The following is a 19,776-nucleotide window of genomic DNA, read 5'->3' as shown; positions in this document are numbered from 1 at the left end:
CGAGTCTTTGCGACCCTATGAACTGCAGCACGCCAGGCCTCCCTGTCCATCATCATCTCCCGGAGTTCACTCAAACTAACGTCCATCGAGTCGGTGATGCCATCCATCCATCTCATCCTCTGTTGTTCCCGTTTCCTCCTGCCCCCAATCCCTCCCAGCATCAGAGTCTTTTCCAATGAGACAATTCTTCGCATGAGGTGGCCAAAGTACTAGAGTTTCAGCTTTAGCATCATTCCTTCCAAAGAACACCCAGGGCTGATCGTCTTTAGAATGGACTGGTTGGATCTCCTTGCAATCCAAGGGACTCTCAAGAGTCTTCTCCAACACTACAGTTCAAAAGCATTGATTCTTTGGCACTTAGCTTTCTTCACAGTCCACATCTCACATCCATACATGAGCACTGGAAAAACCATAGCCTTGACTAGATGGAACTTTGTTGGCAAAGTAATGTCTCTGCTTTTTAATATTGTATCTAGGTTGGTCATAACTTTTCTTCCAAGGAGTAAGCGTCTTTTAATTTCATGGCTGTGGTCACCATCTGCAGTGATTTTGGAGCCCCCCAAAATAAAATCTGACACTGTTCCACTGTTTCCCCATCTATTTGCCATGAAGTGACGGGATCAGATGCCATGATCTTAGTTTTCTGAATGTTGAGCTTTAAGCCAACTTTTTCACTCTCCTCTTTCACTTTCATCAAGAGGCTTTTTAGTTCCTCTTCACTTTCTGCCATAAGGGTGGTGTCATCTGCATATCTAAGGTTACTGTAACACTGAAGAAGGTGAAGTTGAACGGTTCTAGGAAGACTTACAAGACCTTTTAGAACTAACACCCAAAAAAGATGTCCTTTTCATTATAAGGGACTGGAATGCAAAAGTAGGAAGTCTAGAAACACCTGGAGTAACAGGCAAATTTGGTCTTGGGGTACGGAATGAAGCAGGGCAAAGGCTAATAGAGTTTTGCCAAGAGGACGCACTGGTTATAGCAAACACCCTCTTCCACCTCTTCCAACAAAAAACGAGAAGACTCTACACATGGACATCACCAGATGGTCAACACCAAAATCAGGTTGATGATATTCTTTGCAGCCAAAGATGCAGAAGCTTTATACAGTCAGCAAAAACGAGACTGGGAGCTGACTGTGGCTCAGATCATGAACTCCTTATTGTCAAATTCAGACTTAAATTGAAGAAAGTAGGGAAAACCACTAGACCATTCAGGTATGACCTACAGCAAATCCCTTATGATTATATAGTAGAAGTGAGAACTAGATTTAAGGGACTAGATCTGATAGATAGAGTGCCAGATGATCTATGGACTGAGATTCGTGACATGGTACAGGAGACAGGGATTAAGACCATCCCCATGGAAAAGAAATGCAAGAAAGCAAAATGGCTGTCTGAGGAGGCCTTACAAATATCTGTGAAAAGCAGAGAAGTGAAAAGCAACGGAGAAAAGGAAAGATAGAAGCATTTGAATGCAGAGTTCCAAAGAATAGCAAGAAGAGATAAGAAAGCCTTCCTCAGAGACCAATGCAAAGAAATAGAGGAAAACAACAGAAGTGGAAAGACTAGAGATCTCTTCAAGAAAATTAGAGATACCAAGGAAACATTTCATGCAAAGATGGGCTCGATAAAGGACAGAAATGGTATGGACCTAACAGAAGCAGATGATATTAAACAGAGGTGGCAAGAATATACAGAAGAACTGTACAAAAAAGATCTTCACGACCCAGATAATCTTGATGGTGTGATCACTCACCTAGAGCCAGACATCCTGGAATGTGAAGTCAAGTGGGCCTTAGAAAGCATCACTACGAACAAAGCTAGTGGAGATGATGGAATTGCAGTTGACCTATTTCAAATCCTGAAAGATGATGCTGTGAAAGTGCTGCACTCAATATGCCAGCAAATTTGGAAAACTCAGCAGTGGCCACAGGTCTGGAAAAGGTCAGTTTTCATTCCAATCCCAAAGAAAGGCAATACAAAAGACTGCTCAAACTATTGCACAATTGCACTCATCTCACATGTTAGTAAAGTAATGATCAAAATTCTTCAAGCCAGGCTTCAGCAATATGTGAGCCATGAATTTCCAGATGTTCAAGCTGGTTTTAGAAGTAACGATTGATGCACTTTAAATTACTTATCATGACAGAAATTTGTCAATCATGTGACCCTGGAGGTCATGGCACAGTTTAGTCCAAAAGCCTGTCTGGAGCCTGAGACCCTGCATTAGTTTAATATTTTTTTGCTTTCCCTCATACTCTCTGGATCTAGGGTGACCCAGGACAGTCAAACTTCTTGAACTCTTTGCACGTGCAAAATTAAACTTCTTCTTCAGTCAGTCAATCCGTCAATAATCAGATCAAGGCCATGCCTGTATTCTGGGTAGAATAAGTAGTCAACATTTAATGCATAAAATTTATTTTGGTGAAATACCCCATACCATGTGATTTTACTTTTACTACCATGCTTGTAGACACAATGTCCTCCAAGTTCTGACTCTAATCCACAATTGTGTGTTTACATTAGTTTCCTCAACAATATGAACTATATGCCTGTAAGCTGAAATGTGAAGTATAATACCCAATATAATAATAAATTAGTCCTACTGCAAGTTCAGTTCATGATTATTCATGAGAAGCTTACCTTTTTTTTTTTTTTTGCTTCTAAATTTTTATTTTCTGTATTTTTCTTGGGGTGAGGAATGAGACTCATAACTCAGCAAAGGCTTAGAGTTTTGTTTTGTTTTACAAATTGTCTGAAGACGATAGCTGTATCTAGCTATGAAACATCAAGCAAGTGACCTAGGACTTATTGTTATGGTTGGTTTCTGTATAACTAAGGCAAAGACTCTTTCTTGGCCCTTTCTTGACTCATCAATATACCAAACCTAAAACTTGTAAAAGTAGGAGAAGAAACCGAGAAGGTAAGCTTTTGTTACACAAATGAATACCAGCTAGTTTCCTGGTGATACATTATTAATCAACTTCTCTTGCTGATAGTACTGGATCAGTTTGTTGATATTCATCATGCCTGTTGGCAAATAAATAAGTAAACAAACGAAGGGAGATTGAATTACTTAAACACTCATAATCATTTTTATGTTTCTTGCTTGGAAATTTTGGTAAAGTGCATGGCTGTTTGAGTAATTTTGGTACAAGAAACATCTATGGAGGATGGTTTAACATGTTTGTTTCTGCAGAGCCCAAGAGCAAATAACATGGACATCATCAAGTCTCTAATAATTCTTATAAATGACCTCCAACTATGAGTACACATCCAGGAATGATGTATAATTTATACCCTGACACAGAAAGAAAAAAATGAAATAAATATGACCTGCTGAGAATTACTCATCATTAACTATCTAGACCTCTAATAGTTGTTATTGCCCAGCTTGGTCAGGAAAGTCTTCATTTAGCATGTGCTTTGAGACTATAAACATTTTATCCTGCTAATGATACCAAAAAATCTACTTTGAGTTTTCCATATCTTTCCACATCGTTTTCCATGTAGTATTTCCAAAACATGAATAGACACACTTTGAGTGCAGATATACTCTTTATTGTCAAGAGTCTTAGTTCTATTAAATTGCCTCTGGCACAGGACTGGCTACATAATTTGTCAGATTCAGTAGCAAATGACAATGAGAGACCCCCTTGTTCAAAAATTATTAAGAATTTTAAGATGGGTGCAGCAGAGCATTAAGCCAAGCTTGTAATCCTGTGACAGCATAGGTTGCACAAACAAAAAATGTGTCCACAAAGCTGGCATACCTAATAAAATGCATGCCCATGGTTGTAAATGAAATCCATTAAAAGCCATTTTGCACAAGGAAAACCCTATATATACACCATTTAAAAATTATAATGTTCTTCATATTACTTTATATTGCTTCTGAGGTATTTCTGTTTGTGTGTTGAAGCATATTTGAAAAGTCCAATTCGTGTCTTGGTTTTTTTTTTTTTGTAATTTTACCGAGACATTGTTGAAGTAAACTATTAATAAATTGCACATATTTAAAGGGTAAAACTTGGACATTTTCAATATAAGCATCAACTAAAAAACATGGCCATAATACACGTTTCTATCATCCTCAAAAGTTTCCTTCTGCCTTTTTGTAATTCATTCTTCCTTTTGTCCACCTTGTCACCTGGGAAGCACTGAAGGGCATTCTGTCACTATAGACTAGTCTAAATTATCTGAAAGCATAGATTATGCATATTTGACCTTTTTCACTCAGTTTAACGATTTCAAAATTCATTCATATTGCCATATTCATCAACATCCCATTCTTTTTTATTGCTGACAACTATTTCTTTGGACAATTTTTTTCTTTATCATTCACGTGTTGGTAAAATCTTGAATTCTTTCTGGTGTTTGGCTTTTAAGTGAAAGACTATTTTTTAATTTTCTTAGGCAAATACCTAGAAGATGAGCAATAGGTTTACATGACAATTATATATTTAAATTCTTAAGAAAGTGCAGAATTGTTTCCTAAAGTGTTTGTATAATTTTACATCCTCTCCAGCAATGTATAAAAGTTCTAGTAGTTCCACATATTAGAAAGGACTTAATATAGTCAAAGAAAACCAACTCATGCAATACTTACTTCTCTTCTAATATTATATTAGCTTTATTTAGAGGGAATTTCTTTTATAATTCTGATTATTTGTTTATTTCCCAACTTCATTATGAAAAACTTAAAACAGCAAAGTTGAAAAAATTGTACACTGCACCTAGATTTAACAATTATTATTTTGCTATACTTGTTTTTATCACATATCTATACACTTATCTTTCTCTCTATCCAAAAACTACCTAAAATTGAAGGGTAAAGGAATATACTTAAATTTAAAGGGCTTCACAGGTGGCTCAGTGGTTTGCCAATACAAGAGACATGGGTGGTGGATATCTCTGGAGAAGAAAATAGCAACACACTCCAGTATTCTTCTATGGAAAAATCCCATGGACAGAGGAGCTTGGAAGACTACAATGTATGGAGTCACAAGAGTTGGACATGACAGTGACTAAACAACAAGAACAACAGCAACAAAAAGTAATATACATGTATATTGGAGAATAATGGGTTTCAGGCAAGATTATCACCTCATAAAAATTATATTTTCTTCTTAGAAGTTTTGCTTACATCTGATACTTTTGTTTGATTAAAAAGTTAAAAAGAATTTATAGATCATGTAGTTCTCAGCCTTGTCATTTCCTTCATTATACAAATGATGTGACTATGGCCAAATTAACAATTTTGTCAAGGTATTGAGAAGGTTAAGAAGTTAATGGGGCATTCCCAAGATTGTGGAGGAATAGGACGGGGAGACCACTTTCTGTCCTACAAATTCATCAAAAGATGGTTTGAAAGTTGAGCAACTTCCACGAAACAACTTCTGCACTCTGGCAGAGGACACCAGGCATCCAGAAAGTCAAAAATCTCTTCAAAAGGAGGTAGGACAAAATACACAAGGCAAAAATATAGACAAAAGATTTAGGGACCAAGACCTGTCCTGGGGAGGGAGTCATGAAGGAGAGGTTTCCACACAATAGAAACCCTCTTACAGGTATGTCTGTGGTGAGTTTTGGAATTTCAGAGGGCAACATAATCAGGAAGGGGGAAAAAAAAAAAAAAACTAACTGTAGCTACAAATGGAGACAGAGAAGTGGCCAGACACTCATGTCCACCACCAGTGATTCGGGGCTAGGCAGGGAGGCATGGGCTACCTCACAGGTCCCTTAGGGTAAGGACAGGGCCTGAATGCCCTGAGGACAGTCTGAGGGAGCTAATGTGAGACAGCAACCCAATCCACGGGATCATCAGAGAGAGAGAAAGAGAGAGAGAGAGAAGAGACCTTTACCAGAAAAGGCTCTAACATTGCACGGTGAACTCTGGCACACTCACAGACCATAGGATTGAGAGAATACAAAAGGAGAGCAAGTTGGCTGTCATATAGTCATATAGGGCCCTCCCTCCACAGAGGCGGAAAAGCAGAGAGCCAGAGCCGGAAGGCAAGGGGCTGCTGCAATCTTGGCCCCAGAGACGGCATCTTCCACCAAACTGAGCAGGCTCCCAGTTGCTCACCACGTCTTCCTGGGATCCTGGACAGCTGATATCTGCCATAAGTATCACAGCCTGAGATCAGATCCCCAGAGGAGACACACAGCACACCTGGGACTGTGCTCTCATGGCATACCTGGGAAACTGAGCGGCTGGAACCAGGGAGGTGAATTAGATGCATGGCCCACATAGGACAGTGCACTCTCCAACCTCCTGGTCACCTGAGCTTCTCAGACCTGGGAAGGGCAAAAAATGCACAGCCCATCCAAGTCTGTGCCCTTGTAGAGTACCCAAGAACCTGAGCTGTTTAGATCTGGGAAGTGCATGAAATGCAGGACTCACTTGGGACAGTACTCTTGCAGAGCAACTAAGAGCCTGAGCAGTGTAGACCCAGGAAGCACATGCCAGCTTGTGCTCTGACAAACCCAGTGTGGCCCATATACTGCAAGCACTCCCCACACATGCCAGTGATATTAGTTTGCATTGTCCCTCCTTCCCCACAACACACTGAATGAGTGAGCCTAAATTAGTGATCACCTTTGCCTCCTTATGTAAGGCAGAAAGTAGACACTGAAGAGACTTGCAAACAGAGGAAGCCAAATAAACAAATAAGAGGGAACTGCTCCAGAAGTTACAGGTGCAACAGATTAAAACCCTGCAGTTAATACTGACTGTGCATCTGAAGTGCACTTACAGAACTTGAGAACAAGCAAAAGCTGGAACAAGGGACTATCTGACACTGAACTGATCCCACACTGCCCACAACAGCTCCAGAGAAATTCCTAGATATAATTTTACTATTTTAATTTTTTAAAATTTAGTTCTTTATTACTCCTTTAACTTTCACTTTTAGAGCCTACTATTACCTTTCAAAAAAAAAAGTCATTAAAAAATTCCATATGTATATATTTACATATATATATTCCATATATATATATATATGTGTTTGTGATTTATTTTGTTTTTATTTTTTATAGTGTATTTTTGAGAATCTAACCTCTATGCTATGTTTTTAATCTTTGCTTTTTGGTATTTATTATTAATTTTACACCTCTAAGAATCTAATCTTAGATTAGAGTTTTCATTTTCTTTAGGGATTTTGAATTTGAATTTTCATTTAGGGATTTGATTCAGTTCAGTTCAGTTCAGTCGTTCAGTCTTGTCTGACTTTTTACTGGCTTGATTACTCTATCCCCTTTTGACTCTCCCTTTTCTCCTACTGGCCACCTCTATCTACCTCCTCCTTCTTCTCTTTATATAACTTTGTGAATCTCTATGGGTGTCCCTCACTATGGAGAGTTGTTTCATCAATAACTTAGGGGTTTTATATTCAATGATGCATGGATGGAGAAGTCTTGGGGATACTGTAAGAGAAGGACCAAAACTCAGAGGCAGGAAGCTTAATTCCAAAACTTTAGAACATCAGAGAACTCCTGAATCCAGGGAACATTAATAGACAATATCTCCCCCCGCCAAATTCTCTGTACCTACCCTGAAACCAAGCTTCACCCAAGAGTCAAATTCCACCACACTAATTCTCCAGGAAAGCAAGAACACAAACCTGAATATTGAAAGATGGGCTGCCCAAAGCCATGCCAAACCCATAGACACCCCACAACTCATTACTGGATATTTCATAGTACTCCAGAGAGATGAGATCCAGTTCCACCCACCAGAACAAAGGTGCAAACTCCCCCAATCAGGAAACCTTGACAAGTCACTGGTCGAACCCCACCCACAGGGAGCAGTCCACAATTAAGAAGAACTACGAACTTCCAGCCTGCAGAAAGGGCACCCCAAGCACAGCAATCTAGACAAAATGAAAAGGCAGAGACATATCCAGCCGGTGAAGGAATGCCATAGAAACCTACCAAACCAAACGAAAGAGGAGGAGATAAGGAGTCTACTTGAAAAAAGAATTCAGAATAATGATAGTGAAGATGATCCAAAATCTTGAAAACAAAATGGAGTTACAGAAAAATAGACTACAGACAGAGATTGGTAAAGTGCAAGAAGTATTTTACAAAGACCTAGAAGAAATAAACTGTGGAAAATTCTGAAAGAGATGAGAATACCAGACCACCTGACCTGCCACTTGATAAACCTAAATGCAGGTCAGGAAGCAACAGTTAGAACTGGATATGGAACAACAGACTGGTTCCAAATAGGAAAAGGAGTACAGCAAAGCTGTATATTGTCACCCTGCTTATTTAACTTATATGCAGAGTATATCATGAGAAACGTTGGGCAGGGAGAAGCACAAGCTGGAACCAAGACTGCGGGGAGAAATATCAATAACCTTAGATATGCAGATGACACCACGCTTATGGCAGAAAGTGAAGAGGAAGTAAAAAGACTCTTGATGAAAGTGAAAGAGGAAAGTGAAAAGGTTTGCTTAAAGCTCAACATTCAGAAAACTAAGATCATGGCATCTGGTCCCATCACTTCATGGCAAATAGATGGGGAAACAGTGTAAACAGTGTCAGATTTTATTTTTTGGGACTCCAAAATCACTGCAGATGGTGACCGCAGCCATGAAATTAAAAGACGCTTACTCCTTGGAAGGAAAGTTATGATCAACCTAGATAGCATATTCAAAAGCAGAGATATTACTTTGCCAACAAAGGTCCGTCTAGTCAAGGCTATGGTTTTTCCAGTGGTCATGTATGGATGTGAGAGTTGGACTGTGAAGAAGGCTGAGCACCGAAGAATTGATGCTTTTGAACTGTGGTGTTGAAGAAGACTCTTGGGAATCCCTTGGACTTCAAGGAGATCCAACCAGTCCATTCTAAAGGAAACCAACCCTGGGATTTCTTTGGAAGGAATGATGCTAAAGCTGAAACTGCAGTACTTTGGCCACCTCATGCGAAGAGTTGACTCATTGGAAAAGACTCTGATGCTGGGAGGTATTGGGGGCAGGAGGAGAAGGGGATGACAGAAGATGAGATGGCTGGATGGTATCACCGACTTGATGGATGTGAGTCTGAGTTAACTCCGGGAGTTAATGATGGACAGGGTAGCCTGGCGTGCTGGGATACATGGGGTCGCAAAGAGTCGGACATGACTGAGCGACTGAACTGAACTGAACTGAGAAAAAATAAAGACGAGTCAATCAATAATAAATAATGCAATAATTGAGATGAAAATCACTCTGGAGAGAGCCAACAGTAGAATAAGTGAGTCAGAAGAGAGGATAAGTGAGGTGGAAGATAGGTTGGTGCAAATAAATGAAGCAGAGAGGAAAAAAGAAAACAGAAAAGAATTTAAAAAAAAAATATATGAGGACAACCTCAAAGACCTCTGGGACAATGTCTGATGCCCAGCATTCGAGTCATGGCTGTCTCAGAAGAAAAAGACAAAAAGAAATGGCATGAGAAAATACTGGAGAAGACAACAGTAGAAAATTTCCCTAAAATGGGGAAGGAAATAGCCACCCAAATTATATAAACCCAGAGAGTCCCAAACAGGATAAACCCAAGATGAAACACCCCAAGACACATATTAATCAAACTAACAAAGGTCAAATACAAAGAGAAAATATTAAAAGAAGCAAGAGAAAAGCAACAAATAACACACAAGGGGAGTCCAATAAGAATAACAGTTGATCTTTCAATAGAAACTCTTTAGGCCAGAAAGGAAGGGCAGGACATACTTAAAGTGATGAAAGAGAAAAACCTACAACCAAAATTACTCTACCCAGCAAGGATCTCATTCAGATATAAAGGAGAAATTAAAAGATTTACAGACAAGCAAAAGCTGAGAGAATTCAGCACCACCAAACCAGCTCTTCAAAAAATGCTAAAGTATCTTCTCTAGACAGGGAACATAAAAAAGGTTTATAAAAATGAACCCAGAACAACAAACTAAAAGGTAAGAGGATCATACTTATCAATAATTCAGTTGAGTTCAGTTCAGTTGCTCAGTTGTGTCCGACTCTTTGTGACCCCATGAGCTGCAGCACGCCAGGCCCCCCTGTCCATCACCAACTCCCGGATCCTATTCAAACTCATGTCCATTGAGTTGGTGATGCCATCCAACCATCTCATCCTCAGTCATCCCGTTTTCCTCCTGCCCTCCATCTTTCCTAGCATCAGGGTATTTTCAAATGAGTCAACTATTTGCAAAGTGGCCAAAGTATTGGAGTTTCAGCTTCAACATCAACATCAGTCCTTCCAATGAACACCCAGGACTGATCTCCTGTAGGATGGACTTGTTGGATCTCCTTGCAGTTCAGGGGACTCTCAAGAGTCTTCTCCAACACCACAGTTCAAAAACATCAGTTCCTCAGTGCTCAGCATTCTTTATAGTCCAACTCTCACATCCATACATGACTACTGGAAAAACCATAGCCTTGATTAGATGGGCCTTTGTTGGCAAAGTAATTTCTCTGCTTTTTAATATGGGATAAATCCAAGAAAAAGATATAACAATCATAAATACATATGCACCCAACATAGAAGCACCTTAATACATAAGGCAAATGCTAGCAAATATGAAAGAGGAAATTAAGAGTAGCAGAATAATAGTGCGGGACTTTAATACCCAACTCACACCTGTGGATAGATCAACCAAACAGAAAATTAGCAAGGAAACACAAACTTTAAATGATAGAATGGACTAGTTAGACCTAATTGATATCTATAGAGCATTTCACCCAAAAACAATGAATTTCATATTTTTCTCAAGTGTGCATGGAATATTCTCCAGGATAGATAACATCCTGGGTGATAAATCTAGCCTTGGTAAATTTTTTTAAAAATTAAAATCATTTCAAGCATCTTTTCCAATGACAATGTGGTAAGATTAGATGTCAACTACAGGAAAAAAAAAAAAAAAAAAAAACTCTTAAAAATACAAACATGTGGAGGCTAAACAACATGCTTCTGAGTACCCAACAGCTCACAGAAGAAATCAAAAAGGAAATCAATATGCATAGAAAAAAATGACCACACAATAGCCCCAAATCTCTGGGATTCAGTAAAAGCAGTGTTAAAAGGAATGCTCATAGTACTACAAGCCTACCTCAGGAAACAAGAGAAACATCAAATAAACAACCTAACTTTACACCTAAAACAATCAGAAAAAGAAGAAAAGAAGAAGACCAAAGTTAGTAGAAGGAAAGAAATCATAAAAATCAGAGCAGAAATAACTGAAAAAGAAACAAAGAAGACTATAGCAAAAATCAACAACATTAAAAACTTCTTCTTTGAGAAATAAATTAAATAGACAAACCGTTAGCCAGACTCATGAAGACAAAAAGGGAGAAGTATCAAATCAATAAAAAGAAATGAAAATGGAGAAGACACAACAGACAGCACAGAAATGCAAAGGATCATAAGAGACTACTATCAGCAACTATATGCCAATAAAATGGACAACTTGGAAGAAAATGACCAATTTTTAGAAAAGTTTAACCTTCCAAAACTGAACCAGGGAGAATTAGAAAATCTTAACAAAACCCATATAAAGCATGGAAATTGAAACTGCAATCAATAATCTTCCAGCAAACAAAAGCCCAAGAGCAGGCAGATTCACAGGTGAATTCTACCAAAAATTTAGAGAAGAGCTAACACCTATCCTACTCAAACTGTTTCAGAAAATTGCAGAGGAAGATAATCTCCCAAACTTATTCTATGAGGCCACCATCACCCTAATACCAAAACCAGACAAAGATACTACACAAAAGAAAACTACAGGCCAATATCACTGATGAAAAACAAAGTGAAGTCGTTCAGTCATGTCAAGCTCTTTGCGACTCCATGGACAGTAGCCTACCAGGTTCTTCCACCCATGGGATTTTCCAGGCAAGGGTACTGGAATGGGTTGCCATTTCCTTATCCAATCAATAATGAACATAGATGCAAAAATCCTCAACAGAAATTCGAGCAAACAGAATCCAACAATATATTAAAAAGATCATCATGACCAAGTGGGCTTTATCTAAGGGATGCAGGGATTCTTCAATATTCACAAATCAATCAATGTGATACACAATATTAAAAAGTTGAAAGATAAAAACCATATGATTATCTTAATAGATGCAATGAAAGTCTTTGACCAAATTCAGCACTCATTTATGACAACAACTCTCCAGAGAACAGGCATAGAAGGAACATATTTCAACATAATAAAAGCCATATATGACAAATCCACAGCAAACATTACCTTCAATGGCAAAAATAAAAGGAATCCAGATTGGAAAAGAAGTAAGACTCTTACTGTATACAGATGACATGATCTTCTATATAGAAAACCCTAAAGACACCATCAGAAAATTACTAGAGCTAATCAATGTATACTGTTATTACTGTTCATGGGGTTCTCCAGGCAAGAATGCTGAAGTGGTTTACCATTCCCTTCTCCAGTGGACCACATTCTGTCAGACCTCTCCACCATGACGGGTCCATCTTGGATGGCCCACATGTCATGGCTTAGTTTCATTGAGTTAGACAATGCTGTGGTCTGTGTGATCAGACTGGCTAATTTTCTGTGATTATGGTTTCAGTGTTTCTGCCTTCTGATGCCCTTTCGCAGCACTTACCATCTTACTTGGGTTTCTCTTACCTTGGACATGGGATATCTCTTCACGGCTGCTCCAGCAAAGCACAGTCACTGCTTCTTACCTTGGACGAGGTTGCCCCTCCTGACCTTGAACGTGGAAAAGCTCCTCTCGGCCCTCCTGCACCTGTGCAGCCACCACTACATGGATGTGGGATTGCTCCTCTTGGCCGCCACCCCTGACCTTGGACGTAGGGCAGCTCCTCTCAGCCGCCACCCCTGACCTCAGGCATGGGATAGCTCCTCTCAGCTGCTGCCCCTGACCTCGGATGTGTGGTAGCTCCCGTTGGCCTCTCCTATGCCTTCACAGCCTGGCACTCTCGGTCGCCGCCCCTGACCTTGGACGTGAGGTAGCTCCTCTCGGCCGTGCTTCCTGTGCAGTCTGTTGCAGCCACCGTGCTTCCAATATGCTACTGGAAATCAGTGGAGACATAACTCCAGAAAGAATGAAGGGATGGAGCCAAAGCAAAAACAACACCAAGTTGTGGATGTGACTGGTGATAAAGCACGGTCTGATGCTGTAAAGAGCAATATTGCATAGGAACCTAGAATGTCAGGTCCATGAATCAAGGCAAATTGGAAGTCGTCAAACAGGAGATGGCAAGAGTGAACGTTGAAATTTTAGGAATCAGTGAACTAAAATGGACTGGGATGGGTAAATTTAACTCAGATGACCATTATATCTACTACTGCGGGCAGGAATCCCTCAGAAGAAATGGAGTAGCCATCATGGTCAACAAAAGAGTCCAAAATGCAGTACTTGGATGCAATCTCAAAAATGACAGAATGATCTCTGTTCATTTCCAAGGCAAACCATTCAATATCACGGTAATCCAAGCCTCTGCCCCAACCAGTAACACTGAAGAAGCTGAAGTTGAACTGTTCTATGAAGACCTCTAAGACCTTTTAGAACTAACACCCCAAAAGATGTCCTTTTCATTATAGGGGACTGGAATGCAAAAGTAGGAAGTCAAGAAACACCTGGAGTAACAGGCAAATTTGGCCTTGTGGTATGGAATGAAGCAGGGCAACGGCTAATAGAGTTTTGCCAAGAGAATGCACTGGTCATAGCAAACACCCTCTTCCAACAACACAAAAGAAGACTACACATGGACATCACCAGATGGTCAACACCGAAATCAGATTGATGATACTCTTTGCAGCCAAAGATGGAGAAGCTCTATACAGTCAGCAAAAACAAGACTGGGAGCTAATTGTGGCTCAGATCATGAACTCCTTATTGCCTAATTCAGACTTAAGTTTAAGAAAGTAAGGAAAACCAGTAGACCATTCAGGTATGACCTACAGCAAATCCCTTATGATTATACAGTGGAAGTGAGAAATAGACTTAAGGGCCTAGATCTGATAGACAAAGTATCTGATGACTATAGATGGAGGCTCATGACATTGTACAGGAGACAGGGATCAATACCATCCCCATGGAAAAGAAATGCAAAAAAGCAAAATGGCTGTCTGGGGAGGCCTTACAAATAGCTGTGAAAAGAAGAGAAGTGAAAAGCAAAGGAGAAAAGGAAAGATAGAAGCATCTGAATTCAGAGTTCCAAAGAATAGGAAGGAGAAATAAGAAAGCCTTCCTCAGTGATCAATGCAAAGAAATAGAGGAAAACAACAGAATGGAAAAGACTAGACATCACTTAAAAAATTAGAAATACCAAGGGAACATTTCATGCAAAGATGGGCTCGATAAAGGACAGAAATGGTATGGATCTAACAGAAGCAGAAGATACTAAGAAGAGGTGTCAAGAATACACAGAATAACTGTACAAAAAAAGATCTTCACTACCAAGATAATTATGATGGTGTGATCACTGACCTAGAGCCAGACATCCTGGAATGTGAAGTCAAGTAGTCCTTAGAAAGCATCACTATGAACAAAGCTAGTGGAGGTGATGGAATTGCAGTTGAGCTATTTCAAATTCTGAAAGATGATGCTGTGAAAGTGCTGCACTCGATATGCCAGCAAATTTGGAAAACTCAGCACTGGCCACAGGCCTGAAAAAGTTCAGTTTTCATTCCAATCCCAAAGAAAGGCAATGCCAAAGAATGCTCAAACTACTGCACAATTGCACTAATCTCACATGCTATTAGAGTAATGCTCAAAATTCTTCAAGCCAGGCTTCAGCAATACTCACTGTGAACTTCCAGATGTTCAAGCTGGTTTTAGAAAAGGCAGAAGAACCAGAGATCAAATTGTCAACATTTACAGGATCATCGAAAAAGCAAGAAAGTCCCAGAAAAACATCTATTTCTGCTTTATTGACTATGCCAAAGCCTTTGACTCTGTGGATCATGATAAACTGTGGAAAATTCTGAAAGATGGGAATACCAGACCATCTGACCTGTCTCATGTGAAACCTATATGCAGGTCAGGAAGCAACAGTTAGAACTTGACATGGAACAATAGACTGGTTCCAAATAGGAAAAGGAGTACGTTAAGGCTGTAGATTGTCACCCTTCTTATTTAACTTATATCCAGAGTACATCATATGAAAGGCTGGGCTGGAAGAAGCAGAAGCTGGAATCAAGATTGCCTGGAGAAATATTGATAACCTCAAATATTCAGATGACCTACCCTTATGGCTGAAAATGAACAGGAACTAAAAAGCTTCTTGATGAAAGTGAAAGAGGAGAGTGAAAAAGTTGGCTTAAAGCTCAACATTTAGGAAACTAAGATCATGGCATCTGGTCCCATCACTTCATGGGAAATAGATGGGGAAACAGTGGCTGACTTTATTTTTCTGGGCTCCAAAATCACTGCTGATGGTGATTGTAGCCATGAAATTAAAAGACTCTTACTCCTTGGAAGGAAAGTTATGACCAACCTAGATAGCATATTCAAAAGCAGACACATTACTTTGCCAACAAGTTCTGTCTAGTCAAGGCTATGGTTTTTCCAGTGGTCAGGTATGGATGTTAGAGTTGGACTGTGAAGAAAGCTGAGCACTGAGGAACTGATGCTTTTGAACTGTGGTGTTGGAGAAGACTCTTGAGAGCCTCTTGGACTGCAAGGAGATCCAACCAGTCCATCCTAAAGGATATCAGTCCTGGGTGTTCATTGGTAGGACTGATGCTGAGGCTGAAACTCCAATATTTTGGCTAACTCATGTGAAGAGTTGACTCATTGGAAAAGACCCTGATGCTTAGAGGAATTGGAGGCAGGAGGAGAAGGGGACGATAGAGGATGAGATGGCTGGATAGCATCACCAACTCAATGGACATGAGTTTGGGTAAACTCCAGATGTTGGTGATGGACAGGGAGGCCTGGCACCCTGTGATTCATGGGATTGCACAGAGTCAGACACGGCTGAGCCACTGAACTGAACTGAATTGAATCAATGTATATAATAAAGATGCAGGATATAAAATTAATACCCAGAAATCCTTTGCATTCTTATACACTAAAATTTTGAAAACAGAAGGAGTAATTAAGGAAACAATCCCCTCCACCATTACAATGAAAATAATAAAATACTTAAGAATAAATTTACCTTAAGGAACAAAATACCTACATAAAGAAAATGATAAAACAATGATGAAAGAAATAAAAAGTGACACAAATAGACAGAAATATACCATGTTTGTGGATTAAAAGAATGAATATAGTGAAAATGAGTATATAACCCAAAATAATCTATAGATTCAGTGCCATCCCTATCAATTACCATTATTTTTCACAGAACTAGAACAAACCATATCACAATTTGTATGGAAACACAAAAAAGCCTTGAATAGCCAAAGCAATCTTGAGCAAGAAAAATTGAACTGGAGGAATCAACCTTCCTAACTTCAGACTATACTACAAAGCTACAGTTATCAATACAGTATGGTACTGACACAAACAGAGAAATATAGATCAATGGAACATGCTAGAACACTTTGTAACACCATACACAAAAATAAACTAAAAATGAATTAAAGATCTAAATGTAAGACTAGAAAATGAAATGAAACTCCTTGAGGAAGATATAGGCAGAATATTATCAGAAATAAATCACAGCAAGGTCCTCTATGACCCACCTCCCAGAGTAATGGAAATAAAAAACAAAAATAAATAAATGGGACTTATTTAAACTTAAAAGCTTTTTCACAATGAAGGAAAGTATAAGCAAGATTAAAAGGTACCCTTTAGAATGGGAGAAAATAATATTAAAAAAAAAAAAAAAGAATTAATTTCCAAAGTATACAAACATCTCATGCAGCTCAATACCAGAAAAATAAACCCAGTCAAAAAAATGGGCCAAAGATCTAACAGGCATTTCTTCAAGGAAGACATTAAGATAGATAATAAACACATGAAAAGATGCTCAACATCACTCGTTATGAGAGAAATGAAAAATCAAAACCACTGTGAGGTACCATCTCGTGCCAGTCAGAATGGCTGCCATCAAAAAATCTACAAACAGCTTTTTTCACAACAGGTTCGCCGCCAGGACACAGGTGTTGTGAAAACCACCGTTAAACCTAAGCCATATTGGGAAAGGAGAAGACCCACATCAACATCGTTGTCATTGGGCACGTAGATTCAGGGAAGTCTACCACGACTGGCCATCTGATCTACAAATGTGGCGGGATCGACAAGAGAACAATTGAAAAGTTCGAGAAGGAGGCTGCCGAGATGGGAAAGGGCTCCTTCAAATATGCCTGGGTCTTGGACAAACTTAAAGCTGAACATGAGCGTGGTATCACCATTGATATCTCCCTGTGGAAATTTGAGACCAGCAAGTACTATGTTATCGTCACTGATGCCCCAGGACACAGAGACTTCATCAAAAACATGATTACAGGCACATCCCAGGCTGACTGTGCTGTCCTGATTGTTGCTGCTGGTGTTGGTGAATTTGAAGCCGGTATCTCCAAGAATGGGCAGACCCGTGAGCATGCCCTTCTGGCTTACACCTTGGGTGTGAAACAACTAATTGTTGGCATTAACAAAATGGATTCCACTGAGCCACCCTATAGCCAGAAGAGATAACGAAGAAATTGTTAAGGAAGTCAGCACCTACATTAATAAAATTGGCTACAACCCTGACACAGTAGCATTTGTGCCAATTTCTGGCTGGAATGGTGACAACATGCTGGAGCCAAGTGCTAACATGTCGTGGTTCAAGGGATGGAAAGTCACCCATAAGGACGGCAATGCCAGTGGAACCACCCTGCTTGAAGCTCTGGATTGCATTCTGCCACCAACTTGCCCAACTGACAAACCCTTGCGTTTGCCTCTCCAGGATGTCTATAAAATTGGTGGTATTGGTACTGTCCCTGTGGGTCGTGTGGAGACTGGTGTTCTCAAACCTGGCATGGTGGTCACCTTTGCTCCAGTCAATGTAACAACTGAAGTGAAGTCTGTAGAAATGCACCATGAAGCATTGAGTGAAGCCCTTCCTGGGGACAATGTGGGCTTCAATGTCAAGAATGTGTCTGTCAAAGATGTCCGTCATGGCAATGTGGCTGGTGACAGCAAAAATGATCCACCCATGGAAGCTGCTGGCTTCACAGCTCAGGTGATTATTTTGAACCATCCAGGCCAAATCAGTGCTGGATATGCACCTGTGCTGGATTGTCACACAGCTCACATTGCTTGCAAGTTTGCTGAGCTGAAGGAGAAGATTGATCGTCGTTCTGGGAAAAAGCTGGAAGATGGCCCTAAATTCTTGAAATCCGGTGACGCTGCCATCGTTGATATGGTTCCTGGCAAGCCCATGTATGTCGAGAGCTTCTCTGATTATCCTCCCCTGGGCCGTTTTGCTGTGCGTGACATGAGACAGACAGTTGCTGTGGGTGTCATCAAAGCAGTGGACAAGAAGGCAGCTGGAGCTGGCAAGGTCACCAAGTCTGCCCAGAAAGCTCAGAAGGCTAAATGAATATTATCCCCAATACCTGCCACCCCAGTCTTAATCAGTGGTGGAAGAACGGTCTCAGAACTGTTTGTCTCAATTGGCCACTTAAGTTTAATAGTAAAAGACTGGTTAATGATAACAATGCATCATAAAACCTTCAGAAGGAAAGGAGAATGTTTTTGTGGACCATGTTTTGTGTGTGGCAGTTTAAGTTATTAGTTTTTAAAATCAGTACTTTTTAATGAAAACAACTTGACCAAAAATCTGTCACAGAATTTGAGACCGATTAAAAAAAGTTTAATGAGAAGAAAAAAAAATCTACAAACAATAAATGCTGGAGAGGGTGTGGAGAAAAGGTAACCCTCTTACACTATTGGTAGGAATACAAACTAGTACAGCCACTATGGAGAACAGTGTGAAGATTCCTTAAAAACCTGGAAATAGAACTTTCATACGACCCAACAATCCCACTGCTGGGCATACACACTAAGGAAACCAGAATTGAAAGAGACACATGTACACCAATGTTCATTGCAGCACTGTTTACAGTAGCTAGGATATAGAAGCAACCTAGTTGTCCATTGGTACACAAAAGAATAAGGAATTGTGGTATATATAAACAATGGAGTATTACTCAGCTTATATAAAAATGAATGCATTTGTGTTAGTTCTAATTAGGTGGATGAAACTGGTGCCTATTATACAAAGTAAGCCAGAAAGGGAAACATCAATGTAGTATATTGACACATATATATGAGATTTAGAAAGACCATATTTACAACCTTATAAATGACAGCAAAAGAGACACAGATGTAAAGAACAAATTTTGGACTCTGTGGGAGAAAGTGAGGGTGGGATAATTTGAGAAAATAGCACTGAAACATGTGTATTACCATATGTAAAAATAGATGACCAGTTCAATCCATGAAGTATGGTACTCAAAGCTGGTGCTCTGGGACAACCCAGAGGGATCGAGGGGGAAGGGATGTGGGAGGGGTTTCAGGATGGGGGGAAACATGTACACCATGGCTGATTTATGTCAATGTATGGCAAAAACCATCACAATATTGTAAAGTATTTATCCTCCAATTAAAATAAATTAATTAATTATATATAAAAAAAGAAGTTAAACAGATTTGGGGATTTCTAGATTAACTTCCTATGAACATATCTATATTTCCTTATAATACTAATGATTCATATTTTAAATAATTAAGTTTTACTAGTGAACTATAAAAATATTTTAGAGTCCACTTACAGAGATATAATTCTGTATTTTGATCATATATAAAAT

General features: G+C 39.5%; 1 pseudogene; it reads left to right on the top strand.

Annotated features, from left to right (window-relative positions):
* The first annotated feature begins 17,110 nt into the window (after window positions 1-17,110).
* LOC109556697 (elongation factor 1-alpha 1 pseudogene) lies at window positions 17,111-18,789 on the top strand (annotated as a pseudogene).
* The last annotated feature ends 987 nt before the right edge of the window (window positions 18,790-19,776 follow it).

The sequence above is a fragment of the Bos indicus genome, chromosome 12 (assembly GCF_029378745.1).
Source record: "Bos indicus isolate NIAB-ARS_2022 breed Sahiwal x Tharparkar chromosome 12, NIAB-ARS_B.indTharparkar_mat_pri_1.0, whole genome shotgun sequence".
NCBI classification, from domain to species: domain Eukaryota; kingdom Metazoa; phylum Chordata; class Mammalia; order Artiodactyla; family Bovidae; genus Bos; species Bos indicus.
The sequence above is the reverse complement of the archived record's forward strand: the minus strand, read 5'-3'. Positions and strand labels throughout refer to the sequence as shown.